This window comes from Topomyia yanbarensis, chromosome 2 (assembly GCF_030247195.1).
Source record: "Topomyia yanbarensis strain Yona2022 chromosome 2, ASM3024719v1, whole genome shotgun sequence".
Lineage (NCBI taxonomy): Eukaryota > Metazoa > Arthropoda > Insecta > Diptera > Culicidae > Topomyia > Topomyia yanbarensis.
Window position 1 is genome coordinate 209,382,040 of NC_080671.1, and position 19,435 is coordinate 209,401,474.

At 35.7% G+C, this 19,435-nt stretch overlaps 1 protein-coding gene across 5 annotated transcripts in view; it reads left to right on the forward strand.

The window, feature by feature from the left end:
* Positions 1-19,435, forward strand: part of LOC131682810 (polypeptide N-acetylgalactosaminyltransferase 2-like) — a 278,322-nt gene that overhangs the window by 188,143 nt on the left and 70,744 nt on the right. Inside the window, exon 4 of one of the 5 annotated variants that reach the window (XR_009304156.1) lies at positions 14,302-15,377. The exons of the other annotated variants lie outside the window; for them this stretch is intronic. The gene's annotated coding sequence lies outside the window, so the exon portion shown is untranslated. Of the gene's footprint in view, positions 1-14,301; positions 15,378-19,435 lie in introns of those variants that run through there. 5 annotated transcript variants of the gene reach the window in all.

Consider the following 19,435-nt stretch of genomic DNA (forward strand, 5'->3'; position numbering starts at 1 on the left):
AAAGGTTATGAAGCTCAGAGACGAGAGATCCTTGTCCTTAGGAACTAGACGCACTATTCTCGGTTGCAGATCTACCCCCAGACAGTCTTTTACAAGCTTATAAATTTCATCATCCGTCGTGCTGGGATCGAATGCTGACAAGTAAACCCATAACAACTCCTCAGGTGGTGAAATTGTTTTTATCGTTTCAAACGCAGCTTTGGATCCACGAATATTAGGGATTTTTGTTTTGAGCGGATCATCTTCACGTTTGCGCTTGGGCGTGTTTGAAACTGGATTATATGCAGCAATCCCTTTCCAAGGCGTGCTTACAGTTGGGGATAGCGGTCTCGAGTCAACTTTAACCGAGAGAGCTTTGACGACATCTTTCAAATCAGCTATGTCATTCTTTATAGATTTCAAGGAACTGTCGTCGGGTACTATGTCGCAACAACGCGAAGCCATACTACGGAAATTATCATTCGAAAATAAGTCAGCACAACCGTTGCACATCCAGAATAGGTTCCGTGGGTGGGTTCCCAGGACGTCACGAACATCATAATCCATCTTGACGCAAATCATGTGGAACGAATTTCCGCAGTAGCCACGACATGTGATTCGATCAGAATCATTAACCACTTTCGAGCAATTGGTACAAGCCATGCTTTTGGTGTAGAAATAACGCCTAGCGGGTATGCAATATGCGCAAAATAACTAACGGGTATGATAACGTGCGTCAATCCAAGCTAACTTGCACGCAATGTGTGATCTCAGCTATCTACCAGAAGATGTCGCTTTTGGCGGAAAAATTGAGCGTGACGTAGTGCGCAGTGATAACGTCAACAAAAATCACAAACAAATTTGCACTTTCACGAATCAACACAACTAGATAATATCGTGCTTGAAGCCGCTAAATTTCAATGCACTCGTACAACCGATAAACAAGATAAACACATAAAACAAAAATAAAATAGATCGCGATTGTAAAAACACTAAAAACTTGAAAAAAACTTTCAGCTCAATAGACAACCGGTATTCAACAAACAGTGATGCCGAAAAAAAAAGTGATGCCGCCCCTAGAGGTCGCTATAAACTTCCGAACACGGACTTAGGAAGGAGTTAAGCTTTTGAAGATATGCCGAACAAGTTTGTCGGAGACTGCAAGACAATCCAACCAAGCGTTAAAGAGTTATTAACGTTTAAAGTTGGATACTGCTGCTTAACATTCGCAAAGGGCGTACTCCGCTTATCTCATATACTGCCTTTTTATGCAATTCTGACGTTAGCGCCAATAGGAATATTTTTCAGGAAACCAATTTTTGTGCTTGGTGATGTTTTCAAAAGCACGAATAATGTTTCAACTATCTGTTCTGTACAAAATGTGTACAATCAATCGTAGATAATAGCCAATTGCTTAAATTTTCAAGTTTTGGCAATGACCTTGTAAATTTTAGCTAACGTCACTTTTGCAAAAAATAGCGATTTCATTTCACTGTTTTTATGCAATTCTGACGTATGCACTTTTGCAAAAAATAGCGATTTCATTTCACTGTTTTTATGCAATTCTGACGTACGTATACAAACCAAAAGTACCGGGTAAAACGTGTCGTATATTATCAACCGTTTCAACTGAATTATCTGCAAATGATTATTACTTCCTTCAAGTTTCCGAGGCTATATGTGGTGGTCTGGTCAGATGGTCGGTTTTGGATCTATACGGATGTTCCGTGGGTTATGTCCGAGGACAATTCAGTACATTTTCATTAATTTTCCAAAGTTTAGCTGCAATTCAGGCATTATTATAAAATGTATTGTATGTTTTATCCTACATTTGAACACTATAACTTCATTTTGGTATCATGTAGGCCTTTTGGAAGCAGTTCTGGGCTGGAAGTCCTAGTGAATATGGAATGCGCTACCCATGTTTGTGAAACATTTATACTTGAAGATACCTGTCATGCGACACATTAACAATGATCTGCAGACATGTAAAGTCATCCGGAAACACGGAGAAACTTTACAACACATTCGGTGATTCCGGATTTCTTTTCAACGGACACATTTTTAAGTGAATATTCCTGTCACGCGGCACATCAAAGTGCACCAGCTCGGTTTTCTTCGAACAATGCTATCACATGTAAAGTCATCCGGGATGAAACGTTTTTGTTAAACATTTCTGTCATGCGACATATCAAATAATATCAACTCTATAATTTATGGAAAATGCACAAATTCAATGCCAAATAGGGACACTTTATTAACAATTCTGGAATATTTGGAAGTTCGGACCAAAAAGTTCTAGTAATTATATCTGTCATGCGGCACATCAAATTATGTGATCTGTGCAAAATACAATCATATTTGAAAACATTTGGATACAGTGTTCCACTTAACGACTGATCCCGGTAATTCCGGTTTCCCGCTTCTTTGGTAATTTTTAGTGAATATTCCTGTTACAGCACAACAAAATACATCATATAGGTTGTCTATAAACTATTCAAGCACATTTGAAGTCTTCCTAGTACACGGTTTTCTGGAGTTGATTGCATTTTTAGTGGATCAAGCGTGTCGAATAACAGGTGTATTCAGGTACAAACGTTTCACAGGTATGGGTTACTCATTTTGAATCCACAAAGTCTCTCAGATGGTTTCAAAATTAGTTTAGAGCCTTTAAATATACAATTTATTAATGTTCATGTTATATTAATACCAGTTTTCATGCTATACTTTGAAAAATTAATGAAACTGGCTTAACATTGCCTCGGACTGACCCCATGAAATGTTCGTATTAATTTGGAGCCGGATAGGTGAACAGTTCAACTCACGGTTTATGAGACTTGAATAAATTCCATTTCATTTGCAGGTGTTTTGGTTGGAATTAGTTTTAAAATTAGTTGGTTGGGTACCAATTGCGCACTACAATGATGAAATATAGAACAATAGCGGTCAAGGTTTTGATCAAAAGTTTTCACCAAGATACATTCGTACATTATTGTGGTATGAAAAATACATGTTGAAAAAGACTAAGCTTGCTACTTTAAAGAAGCATTCGAACTTGCACAGGAGACTTCTTTATAAAATATAAATAGTTAAAAAAAATTTATCGTGCTAAATGAACTAATTTGAATACCACCTTAGCATAAATATAACACCACCCTAGCCATTTACATCATAAAATGGTGCTTATCTAGCTCCCAACATTACTTATGATACAACAGCTTAAGAATAAATTGTTTTGCCTTGTTAAATGTACCTTCAATACTATATTGCACCAGTACGATTTGGTAAAAAAATGGCGTCTACGTCCCTTTGTTTTCTCGTTTTAAAAGACCATTTTGCATAATTTTTTAAAGACAATTACACTGAAAGACGTGGATTTTTGTGGAGAATTCAGAAATATGAAAAAATGAAATTTGACCAAAGTGGCGCTTACGTCACTTTTGCATACAAGGGCAGTATATGTGACCCACATGCAAAGGTGGGGCAAGGTTAGGAAAAGCTCATATATCTCTGAAACGACGAGAGATAGAAAGTTATGATATTCCACAAAGTTGTAGAGAAATAAAAGGACTTTTTGGTTTCACTGGAAAGTTTCAGGATTTCTCCGCATGGTGGCAGTAATGAGCCGAGGAATTTAAAGGGAATGCTCCTATCTGTACAGCGCTAAGAGATAGAGCATTTGGATTTTCTATTTTTTCCGCACAATAGCGTTAGATAATCAAACTAGTTTCAAATAATACCAAATAATAAATTATTTCTTGTGCAGAGTTTCTTTTGTTATACATAACATGTTCCTGAGTTTTCTTAAGACTCTCAGGTTATAATAACATCTATATTCTTGACTTTCTTTATAATCCCATTGATATTTCTCCTGTTGCCTCATTTATTAACCATTTTTGATTTTTTTGGAGCAACTGTTGACTAATTCTACGAATGGTCTCTCCTCAAAGACGTCATGAACAGTGCCGCGCGTCAGTGCTCGTTGATTGCCTCTCGCAGAAGAAGCGTACTCTATGCGCCGTGAACTCATTTAGACAGGCATTGGTTGCACGATTACAGGGCTGATATTTTGGTGATAGGTGAGAACTACTAGGGTCTTTCGAATGCCGATTAGTGACTTTTTCATCATATCTGGTCTCATTTATAACTTAGGAATAGGGCTCAAAATATATTCTGTCACCTTACGCGGACTACTAGGCTTAAACACTACATTCCGCTAATAATGCAGCCTAGGATAAATACCTAAGTATGCTATAATCCAATTCGCGCTGTGCTTCTATTATAATCAGCATCCCCTATCACCTTGCAAACAAGCAAAGCGTGCATGCCAACTGCGCTGCCTGCCCTGTCGGGAGTACATCACCAGATATTTGAATTTTGCTTTGTGCGACTATTCCGGCAAGGAAGGATCGTCTCCTGCTATAGCTGCAACATTGCTGCCGGCGCTCGTCGATCGCTCTGTCGTAGTAGAGACTGAACTGGCTGGGTAGTGTCATTTTCCTTTGTGCGTATCATCGCGCATGTTGCTTGCTATCGCTGCAGAGATGTAGTGTATGTTGTTGCCGTTGGTGCTCGTTGGTCGCGTCGAGACGTGCCATGTGCTGCCCAACTCAATTGATATTGGTTATACGAGTATGGGACTGATACTTCGGCAGTAAGCAAAGGGTGCTAGGGCAATTTGAATGCCGGATGGACAATAGTCAAATTAGATTCCAGCTCCGAGCAGCTTTTTAGGTACCTGTGCAAATTCTTAGCTCGATCTCTGAAACTATATTTTTGCACCTACTGTTTAAATTTTACATGGGATTTTGTGTGGGAAAAGTAACTTTCATAAAATAATTCCTCCAGGGCATTGCTTCATAAAAATAAATCGTTATGTGACATTTATAGGAAATTCAACATAGAAACAAAGTCTCGAAAACCACAAAACGATTTGACGCTTGAGAAAAAAGTTATTAAACAGAAACCGATTGATGCTCTGACGATTGATAAAAAAAATCATTTTTTCTGGCACCACCGCTGTTGGTTGTCCAATTATATGAAATTTTGTTTTGATTCACTCTTAATGTGTCTAAATCATTTATGTATACTGTATGGCCACCTTGTTTTTTGGTTTTTGATTAATAACTTTTTCAACAAGCCTCAGATCATTTCGCGGTCTTCTAGACTTTATTTCCTTGATAAATTTCTTATAAAAATCAGACATCAATTTATTTTTAGAAAATAACGGACGACTCTTGGAAGAAGTATTTCGCAAAAGACGATTTCCTCATGCAAAAAACCCCCGTAAACATTAAACAGTGGGCGCAAAAATATAATTTCACCGATCGAGCTAAAAATTTGCAGAGGGAGCTAAATGGATCCCAATAAGTTACTCTGAGCAAAACTTTATTTTTTTCATATAACCATGTCTCACTCAAATGGTCAATTTTTCATCACATCTAGTACCACACATAACTTCCAGACTGGACAATACAAATCAATACTTTGGAATGGTAGTCCATGTGAGATCATGAAAACATGGATTACCATTCCAAAGTACTAAGTAACTCAACAGTGACATTATTTTAAGGACCCCAAAGTAGGGTAATTAAATACCCATACCGCGGCGGAACCCTTTATACAATGAAGCTCCATTTTTATCATTACTAACGACTTACCTTTCAATATACGGGCCCTTTTAAAAATTTCGGTAGGAAAGTCGTGTAAGGTTTGGTACGCTTATATCTTTTGCTGTACTGCATATAATTAATAATTTTTTTGCCATTTTGTCGAAAATAAGTTCAACAATGTTGTCATAACGAAAAACTGTTTTGAAATTTTTTTCGAAAACTGCTCGGAAATGGCGAAAAATTTCAGCTCATCTCGGTCAGACCCGTCAATATGATGCATCAACCGAACACTTAAATGATGAAAAAATTTAAATGTAGGTCCACTGTAGATTTGTTTCATTTTGTGTTGAACTGTTTAGAGCGTACAGGGTCCTCAAAGGTCTGTACAATATCGAGAAGGAATTATTTGTGAGCTGAACACGGCTGGTGGATGAATCTGTTTGTGTTAGCAGAGGCAATTATTTTCATTTCTGATTAGAGGGTAGCATACACGACGAAAGCCGGATTTTAAAACATTGCTCTCCGGCGTGACCATTTTCCAGGATGGTGTGTTGCCTCATATCCATGCCATTCTGCCGTCAGGCGTTGGCAGGCGAAACAGTGCCGAGTAAACCAGAACCTGCCCTTATCAGGACGACCATTAATGGTGAGTTTCAGTGGCGTAGCCAGGGGGGGGGGGGGTTTGGGGGTTAACCCCCCCCCCCCAAACCAAAATTAATTGGATTGAAAAAAAAATTGATACTGACGAATTTAATTTAATATTCCACAAAATATTTTTGGAAAAATATTCTCTGATCACTACATTGAGAACTGTGTTTAAAGCGTCATGAGAACTTTTGGAAAATTGTGGGAAGGGGATCTTGTAACTTATCTCTTAGCCAAAATCCCATAGTTATTAAATTACTTCAATGTAAAATAAAATAACTGTCTGAATTATTATGAGCTCATTTTTGGAAAGATGCTTCAAAATATGGATTAGAGACAATTTTTCGAATGGGAATCTAAATTTGAATAGGTTGATTGCATATAAAACATAAGCTTGTTTACCGCAAACTTGCATACATTGCACATTTGCTGAAAATGTATTTTTTTAGATTTGTAGAGTTTGGACAACAATTCAATATGGTTAACAACAAGAATAACATTTCAGAAACTAGTTGAAAGCTGATGTAATTTTGTCTCTAGCGGGTCAGGATCGGTTTTATGGGCATGATATTTTTGTTGTATTATCAACTATATGAATAGCCTCTTAGCAGGATGCAATGAATGGCGTACTAAAATTTTGTGTGCTACGTACTAGTACTGCAAGTTGTGAGGTTGACTAATGAAGAAAAGTAAAATTAATGCTCGATAAATTTTTAACGGTTACGATCACATTCATTCGAAACTACCAAATTTCGATGTTAAGTAACATAGAAGAATTTCAAAACGGAAAACTGTTCATCTACTGATAGAATAATTTTGACGGTTAATCCTCCTAGAAGTAATTATAGAGAAGAATTACTCTTCAAGCAAATTTGGATCGAAACTTAATGTTTCCAGCAAAGTTTTCGAAAGTGCTATTTCAAACAACTTTGTCAAAGACAAATATCCTACATATTCAGAGTATCGAAATATAGTAGTAGAAAACCTTTACAACAAGCTATTCTGAAATTACTGTGTTTGATAAATCTCTTCTGCGGTAATTAAATAATAAATTCACATTGCGTACAAGGTGCCTTTGAAGCTTACAAAAAAATAAGGGAACTGGATTTAAAACAAATAATTCCCAGATATTAAAAGGACTCAAAAACACAAAGAGTGATTCCATTTTCAGGAGCTAGCATCAATTCGGCGCTAGCTTAGTCCGCCCACCAAGTTAGTGTCGGATTCTGATGAGATAAAGTCGAAACGCAAGTTTCAGTTCCATCCATCCATAATTTAGTTATAGGTTTTGTGTTCTCAACTCGCAATGATTGTTTCAAACAATTTTATCCGTAGCGCAGAAAAAAATAGTTTTCACCTAAATTTTTCACTAAGAAGAAATATAGCAGGCCCAGTCCATTTAAATCCCTATATGTGGAATTCATGTAGCCTTCATATTTTCAACAAAATTGTTTGAAATGACATTATCAAAAACTTTGCTGAATGCACCATGTCTCTTAATATTTTTGAAAAATTAATTCACCATAATTACCTCTATGAGAATTAATCACTAAAATTCCTATATCAAAGCAGGCGCTGTTTTATGTTGATAACTTCCCGAAGTTGTCAAACCTTCAAAGTCAAGGATTATTATATTAGGTGATCTTGAACGTTGAAAATTTTTTAGATCATTTATCCCACTCGCAATTTTTGACTTCATTGACATATTATACAAGAAAATAATCTATAGAGGTTTGAAAACTGTTCCATGTTGATCCTTCTTGTTTGTAGACTGGAATGACATCTGTTAGACTACTTATGTTTTTGAGTTTTCAATGATTTATCAAACTCATATTAAATTTTAGCATTTTTTCAAAAAAATTGCGATTTTCATCAAAACCCCCTCCAAACCAAATTTCTGGCTACGCCACTGATGAGTTTTGATTTGATATTCCTTCTCTCTCTTTTGTTGGCGCATCATATTTTTTAAAATTAAGCTTCCTTGAAAACAACACACACTTTCCTAACCATTGGTTTGTTTTATTATGAAAGATACAATGCTGGTTTCTTAGGAGACATAATAATGGTTGGGGTCTGGAAGCATAGATCAATTTTGAAGTTCTGCGGACGACCTTCGTTGCAAACTGCTTTCGGGGAGCTTTCCATCCGGTGGATTTACGAACTGTTTGGCACGGCATAGCATGAAAAATTCTACTCCGCTACTGCCGATGCTAGCTCGTCGCTGTTGTGCTATCTTATGACAAACGCCATTTTGGGGTAAGCTGAGTTAGATATGCAACATTACTAATCTGAAAATTCTCTACAAATTGGCGTTTTCAGAATTTTGAAATTTTGCTTGGTTACTGAGATATAGCGAAAAAAGTGATAAGAAATTGTCAGTTTTTTGCTTTAAATCACTTTATCTTGGGATTCGCTTAAGTAATGTAGAAGTTTTAGATGTTTTTATATGTAAAAATGTCTGAGGAACACAATGGCATAATAATTTTTAAAATAAAAATACATGTATTGCGAGAAATATGCAGTTTTACTTTTAAATTGGCAATATTTCATGTTTGGCAACACTGAAATTAAAAATTACTATTTTTTCTAGATTGCTTGCTCAATTTCCTTCAAAATGCATCTCATCGATTGTTTCTAGGCCGAATAAAGATATTAATAAAAGTTAATAATTGATGCTTTTTTTCTATGGAAATTTTTCCATGCACAATTATGACACGCCATACAAATTTTGTCATCAATACACGCCTACGATACGTGTAAGTGCGACTTTTGTTTACATTTATAGTGAAAACTCGCAACATAGTCAACCGAACTTCGTGATATTTGAGAGTTTAATACAGAATAGATAGAAGCATTAATTGTCTTCTTTGAATTGTTTTTACCATTTATAAGTTTCAAGATATTCAATCTCAAACTTTAAAAATCGTTTTTCTCGAAATGTGCTAAATGGCGCTTGTCATAAGATAGCACAACAGCGACGAGCTAGTAGCATAACGACGCACTATGGGGTAACTAGGCCAAAAACCTGGACAAAATTATTTTCTGCTGTTCTATATATTATTTTGCAATTATAATTCAAGAGAAGCTTAAATATTTGATCTTGAGCACATTTTTCATAAAAAATCCACCTAACAGTGTCAAATTTGTTTTCTTCTAATATTTCTTCAAAAACTCAATCTTAATGAAACCATTGTGTATGGTGGCTATAGTAAGATTCGAAGGACGATTTTCTAACAAATATGATTTTCTAAATTATATTTGTACATTGGAGACAATACATAAATTAACTTATTTTATTGATGATAATTCCAAAACTTGTTATGTTATTCTTCTCAAAGCAAAAAGTAATATTTTGAAAGGAGACGATATTTAACTGATTACCACAGAAACTGCTGCTTTGTATGCATGCATTCAATATTACAGTCACAATAATGCTGTTCATCGTTGTGTATGTATGTTTTGTTCTAAGATTGAGGTGTGGATGTAAATGACCGCCCAAAGAAAATATTTGTGTAGACATAGATGAAAAAATTACTAGGAGAATCTCATTCTCTTGGTATATAGTAAATTCAAGAAAAAAAAACACTTTCAGTTTATCAACTATGAACAAAAGCAATAAAAAACTTTTTTCGGAAGTGCTACTGTACACTGAAGAAAAGTGAGTAACGTTAACATTCCTCGATGACTCTTTGTTCCTCATCTACAAGTTCTACCGCTGGTTTGAAAAGGTGAGGAGGGAGGGAGGTGTGGGTTTGTCATCGAAAATTTATGACTATTATAAACGGTAAACAATTTACGAAACTGATAAGAAATTTTAGCAGGCGATTCATTTAAATAAGACTTATAGTTGCTTATAATGTTTGATAAAAGGCACAAAAATTATGTAAAAACTACGATTTTCAAATTGCTCTCAAACCAACGGTCGGACGCGGTCGGATGAGTATCCACTTGCGATGGACTGACAATAGCCGATAGTTTCGAATGCTTTCAACCTTTTATCTTAATTTGACTTAATTTGATAACTTTTTCAATTGCGAAATAGTACTAAAATCACAAAACAAACAATTACCTTTTTTGTCAAAACAAAATAGTTAGACTTTTTTATTTCGATATATCCAGCATTAGAGTAGTTAGAATAGGTCATTAGCAACGTTTCCTAGTGTAATAATACTACATTGATTGTATTGTTCAATTTCAGTAGAAAGTGTTTCTTATTGCCTGATTTAGTAGAAAAAAATGTGTTTATTTTTAATAATGTTTGACCGTGTGTCACAAATTTCGACCAAAGTTTTTAGTTATCATTTCAATGGTACACGATGTAGAAAATATTGAAGAATGTTTAAAACATATAGTTTGATTGAAAAGTTAGAATTTTTTTTCCTTTTTTGTCCAACTTTTTGTTCTAGCCACCCCATAGTGCGACGGTCAAATGAGTGATGAGGAAATCCGACCAACCGTTGTATAGTCGCGCGAATATGCACTAGTATCGCTCACTCACTCGTTTTCGCGTCATGTGTCTTTCCATTCCTTTCTGCTACTAATACTAGTATGAACAAAATGAATATGCGTCTTTTCCTCACCTTCCATCCTGGGACGGGACCTGCGGATTCGTGTTTTCTTATTCTTTATTTTTGTTTATTATATCTTCCTTCTTCGATTCACACACACTACTACTTGGTGTAGTTCAAGAAATGACATGACTTTTTTTTTTAAATCAAACATTGTTGATTTTCGATGAGTGCGAAAGAAAAAGCTGCGAATAATTTTATTATTGCGAACGAAAAAGGCTTACACGTTTAAGAACGAGTACAACAGTACCGTGGTTTGGTGTCGTGAATCCGTTATCATGAGGTGCAAGGTAAAAAATTGCGGTCGTAGCAAAGCGAAAAATCCGGAGATAACTTTTCACCGTTTTCCGGTGAATCCCGATTTGAGAGAACAGTGGGCGAAGTTCACAAGAATTGACGATCTCGAAATTAATGAAAGCACGAGAATTTGTAGCGTATGTATTTTAAAAGCATTGATTTAAGTATTTATTAAATTGTTTGAATGGATCTTTAGGCTCATTTTACGGATGAAGATTATTGTGTAGATAGAGTAGGAAACGTACACAAAAAGAAGACCGCAGTTCCGTCAATATACTCGTGCTTAGATCTTGATTCAGATGATGACGAACTGTATGGAGACAAATTGCGTAGATCTCTTCCTTTGTACTCGTCGCCAGTCTTGAAAGAACATAATTACGCTGATCTGATTCCTCGCGATTCAAAATCGTTCGATCCTCCAGACAGCGAAGACGATTGCAACTCGGGGTTTGATCCGCTAACTTCAGCTCCAATTTACGAAACAGAGCAGAAATTCCAACCGCCGAAACGCATCAAAAGTCACAGTAGATGTTTCAGGTAGATACAATATTTGAATCATTAATTTCATTATACTTCATTAATGTAACGCTATTAAAGAATGATTCAATTGTGGAAACAGAAGGCAAGGCAATGGAAAAAGGAAGCTTTGTCGTGGAAATATAAGTACCTGGAAAGAAAAAACAAAGCCCCAATATCTAATTCCCTGGAGAAGCTGTTTCGTAAAGATCAACTTGACGTACTAACGGGACGCGTTAAGAAGGTCAATAAATGGTCCAATGAAACATTCATTGAAGGACTGAAAATACGCTTTGCTAGTGGTAATGGGTACGACGCTGTTAGACAACTGCCTTACGTTGCTCTTCCTAGCTATCGAACACTGGTGGAGAAATTACAAGTACTGCATTTCGATACAGGTATGTCCTTTCAGTGTAATGACGTGTACATCTTATTTTTTGGATTTAACTATACAGGGTTGCTGCATGAAATATTATCGATGATGACCCATAAAGTGGCGGTCATGAATGACATCGAGAAGAATTGTGGGCTTGTTATTGACGAAATGAGTACGGATGAGGCCGTTGAATTTTGTTCAAATAACAACAAATATTTTGGTTACATAACGCTACCTCCTAGCAATGAACTTGCCACCCATGGGCTGGTATTCATGCTGGTTGGAATTGCAGTGCGCTGGAAACAAGTGATAGCTTATGAATTTTCCGGTAACTCGATTCCCAAAGGTTGCCAAATCACAAGAGTTAACGAAATCATTGCAGCAGTGGAAGGTATCGGTTTACAAGTACATTTTGTAACCTGCGATTGTGGCCCCTGCAATAAGACTATGTTGCATGACTACGGTATTAGCACCAAAAAAGAAAATATCCACGAGAATCATTCAGTTGTGCACCCGTTCGACCCAAATCGGTATTTGGAATTCATACCAGATCCGGTACATGTTTTTAAAAGCTGTGTCAACGGTTGGATTGCTAATGGTGTCATAACTGTACCAGAATGGTATAAACAACGGCAAGGATTGAAATCATCATTGGTAGATAGGGATCATCTGACGCTTCTTGTAGCTACAGAGGACAATCAAGATCTTAAGTTAGCATATCGTTTGCGGCCTGCTGATGTAGATTTTGAGAATCTTAAGACGTCGAATGTCGATAAGATGAAGGTCAGCAATTCTACGAAGTACTGCAGCTATCACGTTGCCACTGCGCTCTATGTTCTGGCCGATCAAACAAATAATCATACATTGAACACCACTGCTGCTTTTATCAATGATCTGTCGAAATGGTATGAGCTCATGACGTTAAAATCCACAGAAACCCCTCTCAAACAATCGAGTACAGATGCATTACAACATCTTGAAATAATGATCAAACTATTTGGAGACATCAAAGTATGTTCGAAACTGTACTGATTATATTTACCATATTTAATATTATTTTTGATTGTAATTTCTACAGGTTGGAAAAGATGGACACTGGAAACCATGGCAAACCTCACTTGTCATGTCCACCAGAGCTGTCATCCGACTACAGAATTCATTGTTTAGCAATTATGGCTTTACGGAGCTGTATACGTCAAGGCTGACGCAAGATTGTCTCGAAAACTTATTTTCAATTATGCGTATGAAACAGCGAAGACCTACACCAATTCAGTTTCGGGGCCACTTACGAACAATAACTGTTGCACAATATATGCAAACAATCAAAGGGAGTTCATATGATAAGGATGATGGCGTCTTTCTGACCGCATTCATTGAGCAAATTGACGAAAAAAAACCGTGGAAGACCGTAAACATCGAGCTGCTCAGCAGCAAGAGTTCAGCGTAAAGAGCTCTATCGTTGTTGATATCTCAGAACGCGCCGATCAACTGCTCTTGATGGATAAGTCTGAAGCAAACGCATTGTTTCACATTTCCGGATACATCATGGGCAGTATCAGAAAGTGTTTAAAAATTTGCGGAAAATGTTATGAACCATGTGTAACGAATGTACCCTTCAACAAAGCATATGGCAAGTACTCAAGCTTGCTAGGAAATGCGAGAGGAAAACCATATGTTTACGTTTCGAACCGAATTTTTGATTTTTTTGTTTGTATGGAATCAGACTGGAAAGAGCATGTCAGTAAAGAAGTGACTAACGAGTCATTAGAAGCGCTGAAACGACGCTTGGAGGAATATGACTTAGATATTCCAGATTGTCATAGCTTAAAGAAAAAAATAATCAGGCGTTTCGTTCAGTTCAGAACAAAAACAAGTCGCGTGAGCAAAATCCGGAAACGAAAATTTGATAGTCGCAGCATGCTGAATTAACATCCATCTCTTATTACTCTTTCATTATATTCGAATATATTAATTCATTTGATTCTTTCATACAACATTTGTTTATTTGGTTGCTTCTCCTTTTATTTATTCCTATTCAATATTTTTTATCACTATAGAATGTTATCGTACCTAAAACATAATACTAAAAAAGGCCTTTTCTATTGCACAGTTTTGATTTTTTTTGTTACTATCATCTCAACTATTATTATTGATCTGATGATTCATTTATTGATATATTTAAAAAAAAGGTAACATTTTCTCAATTTCAAATACAATACTCCCCGTATTAATCACTCTGAGGACAGCCGGTTCAATCTGACATTTGCGTGCCGGATCAATTTGACACGCGTTTTTTTTCTTTCCGCAGGTCCCGTCCCAGCTTCCATCCAGTGACCAGTATTGCCACACTGCTTTTCACAATAGCCTTCCAACAATATTTTCAGCAAATGTTGCAGATTGGAGAGAAAAAAATTTAGAAATTCCAAAAATATTCCCAAAAAACTATGTAGGGTAATTTCGATTGAGATGCCGCACTCTCTATCTCTCGTATATAGGGTCAATTTTATACGGCAATATGATATTGTGAGTTTGTCTTTCGGGGAACTACAACACTAGAGATGTTAAATAATCCTTATTATTAACTCACGAAAATTGTATTAATGATTTTGTGCGTCCAGTTCCATCATGCCCAAGTAATAACTGAGTTTTATAGCACGCTACAAGTGCAATCTAAGTTTTATCAGTGTCTATAAAACTATCATAAAACCACAATTGTTACTAGGGTGGAGCGCCGAAAATTTTTCAGCCCGCATTAAAATTTCGTTTTTCTTAAATCGTTCGATTTTTTTTGTGAATCATGTATCGGTTGAATAGCTGGGACCTTTTAGAAGGCATTCTGATCATGAGCATGGTCGGAAAATATCGTCGTGCGGCATCTCTACCATACAATTGGGAGAGATGTCCATCAAAATTACGAGTGATAATCCGCACTTGATGGCGGAGGATACGTAGCTAATATATATATTTTTTTCCACCTCGTAATGTCATTTAATGATAATTTGCGTCAGGTATGGGTTCTCGATAAGGTATATTCACAATCCACAGTGACATATAGGATTATGAATCAATTATCTATATATTTAAACGAGCGATATGTATCTGAGTAATAGTTACTTCGGTTTATTCTCTAAAGTTACAGGCACTAACATCAACGAGAGGTAAAAAATACTTTTGTTCACTATTTTTCAGTTTGTGATCACGGTGCGACGCCTCACCCGCAGAGGCGGCATCTCTCCCGCAATGATCTTTTTTAAAAATGTTCATTGAAATTTAATGATTTTTTTTCATGTCAAATTTCATCATATATTGAATGATTTACTTTAATGCAGGACCGGTTTTTAGAAATGTGCGGCATCTCTTCCCAAATTACCCTATGCACAGAAGACGGCAAAGGAGTATACACAGGAGTATGTTTTGCCATAATATTTCAATAAAATTCAAACAGTATTTCCACAGAGAATACTAACATACTAACTATTTTCTTTTAAAAGTAATTAAGTAATTAAACTAAACATGGATGGGTTACGTCTGTGACACATCGGACATGTTGTTTGAAATCTAGTGATGTCCAACAGAATCTTTAGATTGGAAATAACATGTTTGAATGGAAATTTTCAAATTATTCTTTATTATAATTATGGTGGTTCGGAAAAGAACTATTGATGGTTGTACTGAGTTTAAAGATCGTTGAATGCTGAAGAATTCTCAGCATGATATCATTGGTGTTGGTGTGGGTTATTAACCAGTTATAATTGTATCATGTTGTGTGTTGCAGATTTCAAATTAAACCACTGGATCAATCAAATGAAAAAATATGAAAAGTCCGAAATATATCTCCCACTTTCTACATTCATGTTTTTTTATCATACAAAATTACCCTTATCAGCGCCAAAACTTTTTAAAATGTCCGAAGTAAGGTCATGACACTCCGGTTATGTCACAGACATTACCCACCCATCTTTTTTTATTCAAACAAAAATTCAGAACAGTTTAGAAGGATCCCAAAACCACTGGTAAAGTTTGGTTTTTTTCTGCTCCATAGTCGTTAATCGTTAGAATGATTCAGTGGTCAAAAACACTTCAAAGCCTCAAGGGAAACTTTTATTTAAATTTTATTTCCCAAAATTTGGTCTTTCAGAACATTCATTTTACATTATAGATATTTTTGGAGGGACGGATCCAGAAAAAATTTCGGGAGGGTTTGTGAAATTTCGATTCGATGCCTATATTTTGCTTTGACATAAGATTTCGATGTTTCATGCATTTTGAAATCTTTCGGCGTCAATACTTATAATTAAATTCCGATTAAAAACAGTTCTAATCCATCTAACAGTGTGATGATACATTTCTTATAACTCTTATTGCTTTCTTCGGGTATTATATCAATTAAGAACATTTAGAACTTGATGCTTCGCAATGTTTTTGATAACGCATACTACAAGGGATAGTGGCAGGACTCAGAGAATCGCTAAAATTAGCATAGGACAATATCAGTGCAAGAAATCTCAAAGGTCAAACCAATTTAATGGAAAAGCGGAAAAATGGCCCATATAATGGAAATAAAAACGAATTATGCTAATGCTCCGTTAATAACATATATAAATTCTTCAATCAATGCATTGTGTAGCGAAAACTAAATTTTCCTAAAGGGGTTATATATGTTGTGCTGAGTCAAAAAATTCGAAAAACAAATTTTCGAATAGATTTGAAGTTCATACTCAATAGCGTTTACTCAAATGCCCAAGGCGGATGAGAACTAAGCATTGAAATTTCAGCTCTTGATATCTCACTATCCTGAAGCGCATGCGTGCATAGTTCAAACTTTAGTTCGATATCGACTTTTTCTAAAAATGACTTCCCAGTAGTATCTTTGATTTGAATTATTATCCCTAATCCTATTGCCAAAGAACAAATAAAAAACTCTCGAAAACCGTTAGGGAAAATCATTATCATTACTGGAATTTTCTTTTACACGAAACTTTTCGATAACCTTCCGTCACTTCTTTTAAAAAAACTCAATTACTTTAAAATTTACTTTTTTATTTCGACTATGTTAATCACATTTTCCTTTTTTACATTTTAACGACATTCGATTAGCTAGAGATTACTGGGTAGGGAAAGTTATGAAAATAAGAGCCATAGTACTCAAGTGAGAGCAAGGATGTGAAGTAAACAGATCGGAAAACTAGAAGTGGCTGGGTCGGTTGTCAGGGTAAAGATAGACTTGTCTGCCTATACCAGGACACATGCTAGTGAACTCGGGTGGTTCGTAGTTATGCTGCCTAAGCTCGACCCTCATTAGCAGAAGACACAAATTAAGCCCGTACGATATTAAGCCTGTTCTAATAACCCTGCCACTTCTAGTTTTCCGATCTGTTTACTTCACATCCTTGCTCTCACTTGAGTACTATGGCTCTAATTTTCATAACTTTCCCTACCCAGTAATCTCTATACTGTTATGATAAATCTCTTCTACTGTTCATAAATAATAAAATTTACATTTTATCCAAAGCTTGAGTTTGTGAAGCCACAATAGAAAGTGATTTAAAAAAATAGATTAAGGAACATTTCGTAAATATCATTTTATAACTTGTTATACTCCCTACACTTAGTATTCATGACTGTAATAATGTTTTTTAAATGATAGTCTCAACAAATTCGCTAAAGACACGAACTCTGTTCCTATTTTTAAAAAAAATTTTCTCCATGATATTAAAACTTCAAAGATGGCGTTTTGGACAGTAAGTTTTCATCAAACTTCCACCAAATCGAATTTCTGGCCACGCCACTGACTCCAAGTAAGTAGAAACAAAGTCGTTCAACACTCGTCCCCAAGAAACTTCTTCGAATACTGCCTATCAATTATAATACATTGAAGACCCGTTTTGATCAGGCCCCGATTTAGTCTCATATTTGATGGACTCTAGCAGACGAACAAGGCTGAACGCGATTTTGAGAGTATGAACTTTAAATTGATTCAAAAAAACTTTTTTCGATTTTCGGGCTTAGCACAACATATATTTATTTAACCTCTTTGGGAAAATTTAGTTTTCCCCACGCAATACATTGATGGAAGAATTTGGATATGTTGTCAATAGAGCAATAAATCGCTTGTATGTCTATTTTATGGGCCATTTTCCGTTTATTCATTTATTGGGTTTAGCATTTGAGATTTCTTGCACTGATGTTGCCCTATGCTGATTTGAACGATTCTCTGAGTCCTCCCACTATCCCATGGAGTATGTGTTATCAAAAACATCCCGAATCATCAAGTTATGAATGTTCTCTATCTATATTATATACGAAGAGAGTGATAAGAGTTATACAAAATGTATCATCACACTGTTAGGTGGATTAAAAACGTTTTCATATGAAAGTTCTCATCACTTCGAAACGAAAAAAGTTTAGTAGTCAGTTAATGTTTTAAAGCAAATTATGCGCCCTAAAATAATCTTCAAGTTGTCGAAAGGGTACTTCAGTGTAAAATAAAAACTACAAAAGCATCTGTTTAAACAAAAAGAAGGACATTGCAAAGTACAACAACTTTGCCAAACATGTTGCAAGGCTAAGCCATTTAATTTTAGCAAAAAGTTAAAATTGCTGCTAAATTCACATTCTAGACCACTGTGTTGTGGGAGCATATTGAATGATATTCTACACAGTATTAGAATCTGGACAAACGTCTTCTTTCGATTTCCAATTCTTCTGCCACTCTATTGCACGGTAGCAATATTTAGCTCTTAGCAGGGAAATAAACGATTCTTTGAAGCACAAAACTTCAACTATAACTACCAAATAACACTCACCTAAGTCAATGGCACGTCAACAATGCAAACTCGTCCTTTGATAGCTATTAAACGCCTATCCTCGTCGCCAATTTGTGATATTGTAGCTTGTAAATAAAACACGCGTGTGTGCCCAACTCGGCAATCTACCATCAATCCTTTATTCTACCACAGATATCGTACAGATGGTGCGCTTCACCAAAGGCTCGGTACAGCCTTACCACAAATCTCAAACTTTAAAAATCGTTTTTCTCGAAATGTGCTAAAGGGCGCTTGTCATAAGATAGCACAACAGCGACGATTTACGATATGTTCTTAAATCTATTTTTTCACAAACTCAAACTTTGGATAAAATGTAAATGTTATTGTTTGTAAAGAGTATAAGAGATTCATCATGTACAGTAAAATCATAATAATTTATTTTAAAGATGAACACAAATAGCCAAAAATATTTTGATACCCTGAACACAGGTAGTCTGCAAGTCTTCAACAAAATGGTTTGTAACAGAACTCCCAAAAATTTTGCTGAAGACAATAAGTCTCGAACCTAATTTGTTTGAAGAGTAAATTCTCCATAAATCGTTTTTGAAGAATATAACGCCAGAATTATTTTATCAGATGATGTGTTATTTAACGTTTGTAAAATTCATCAAAGAT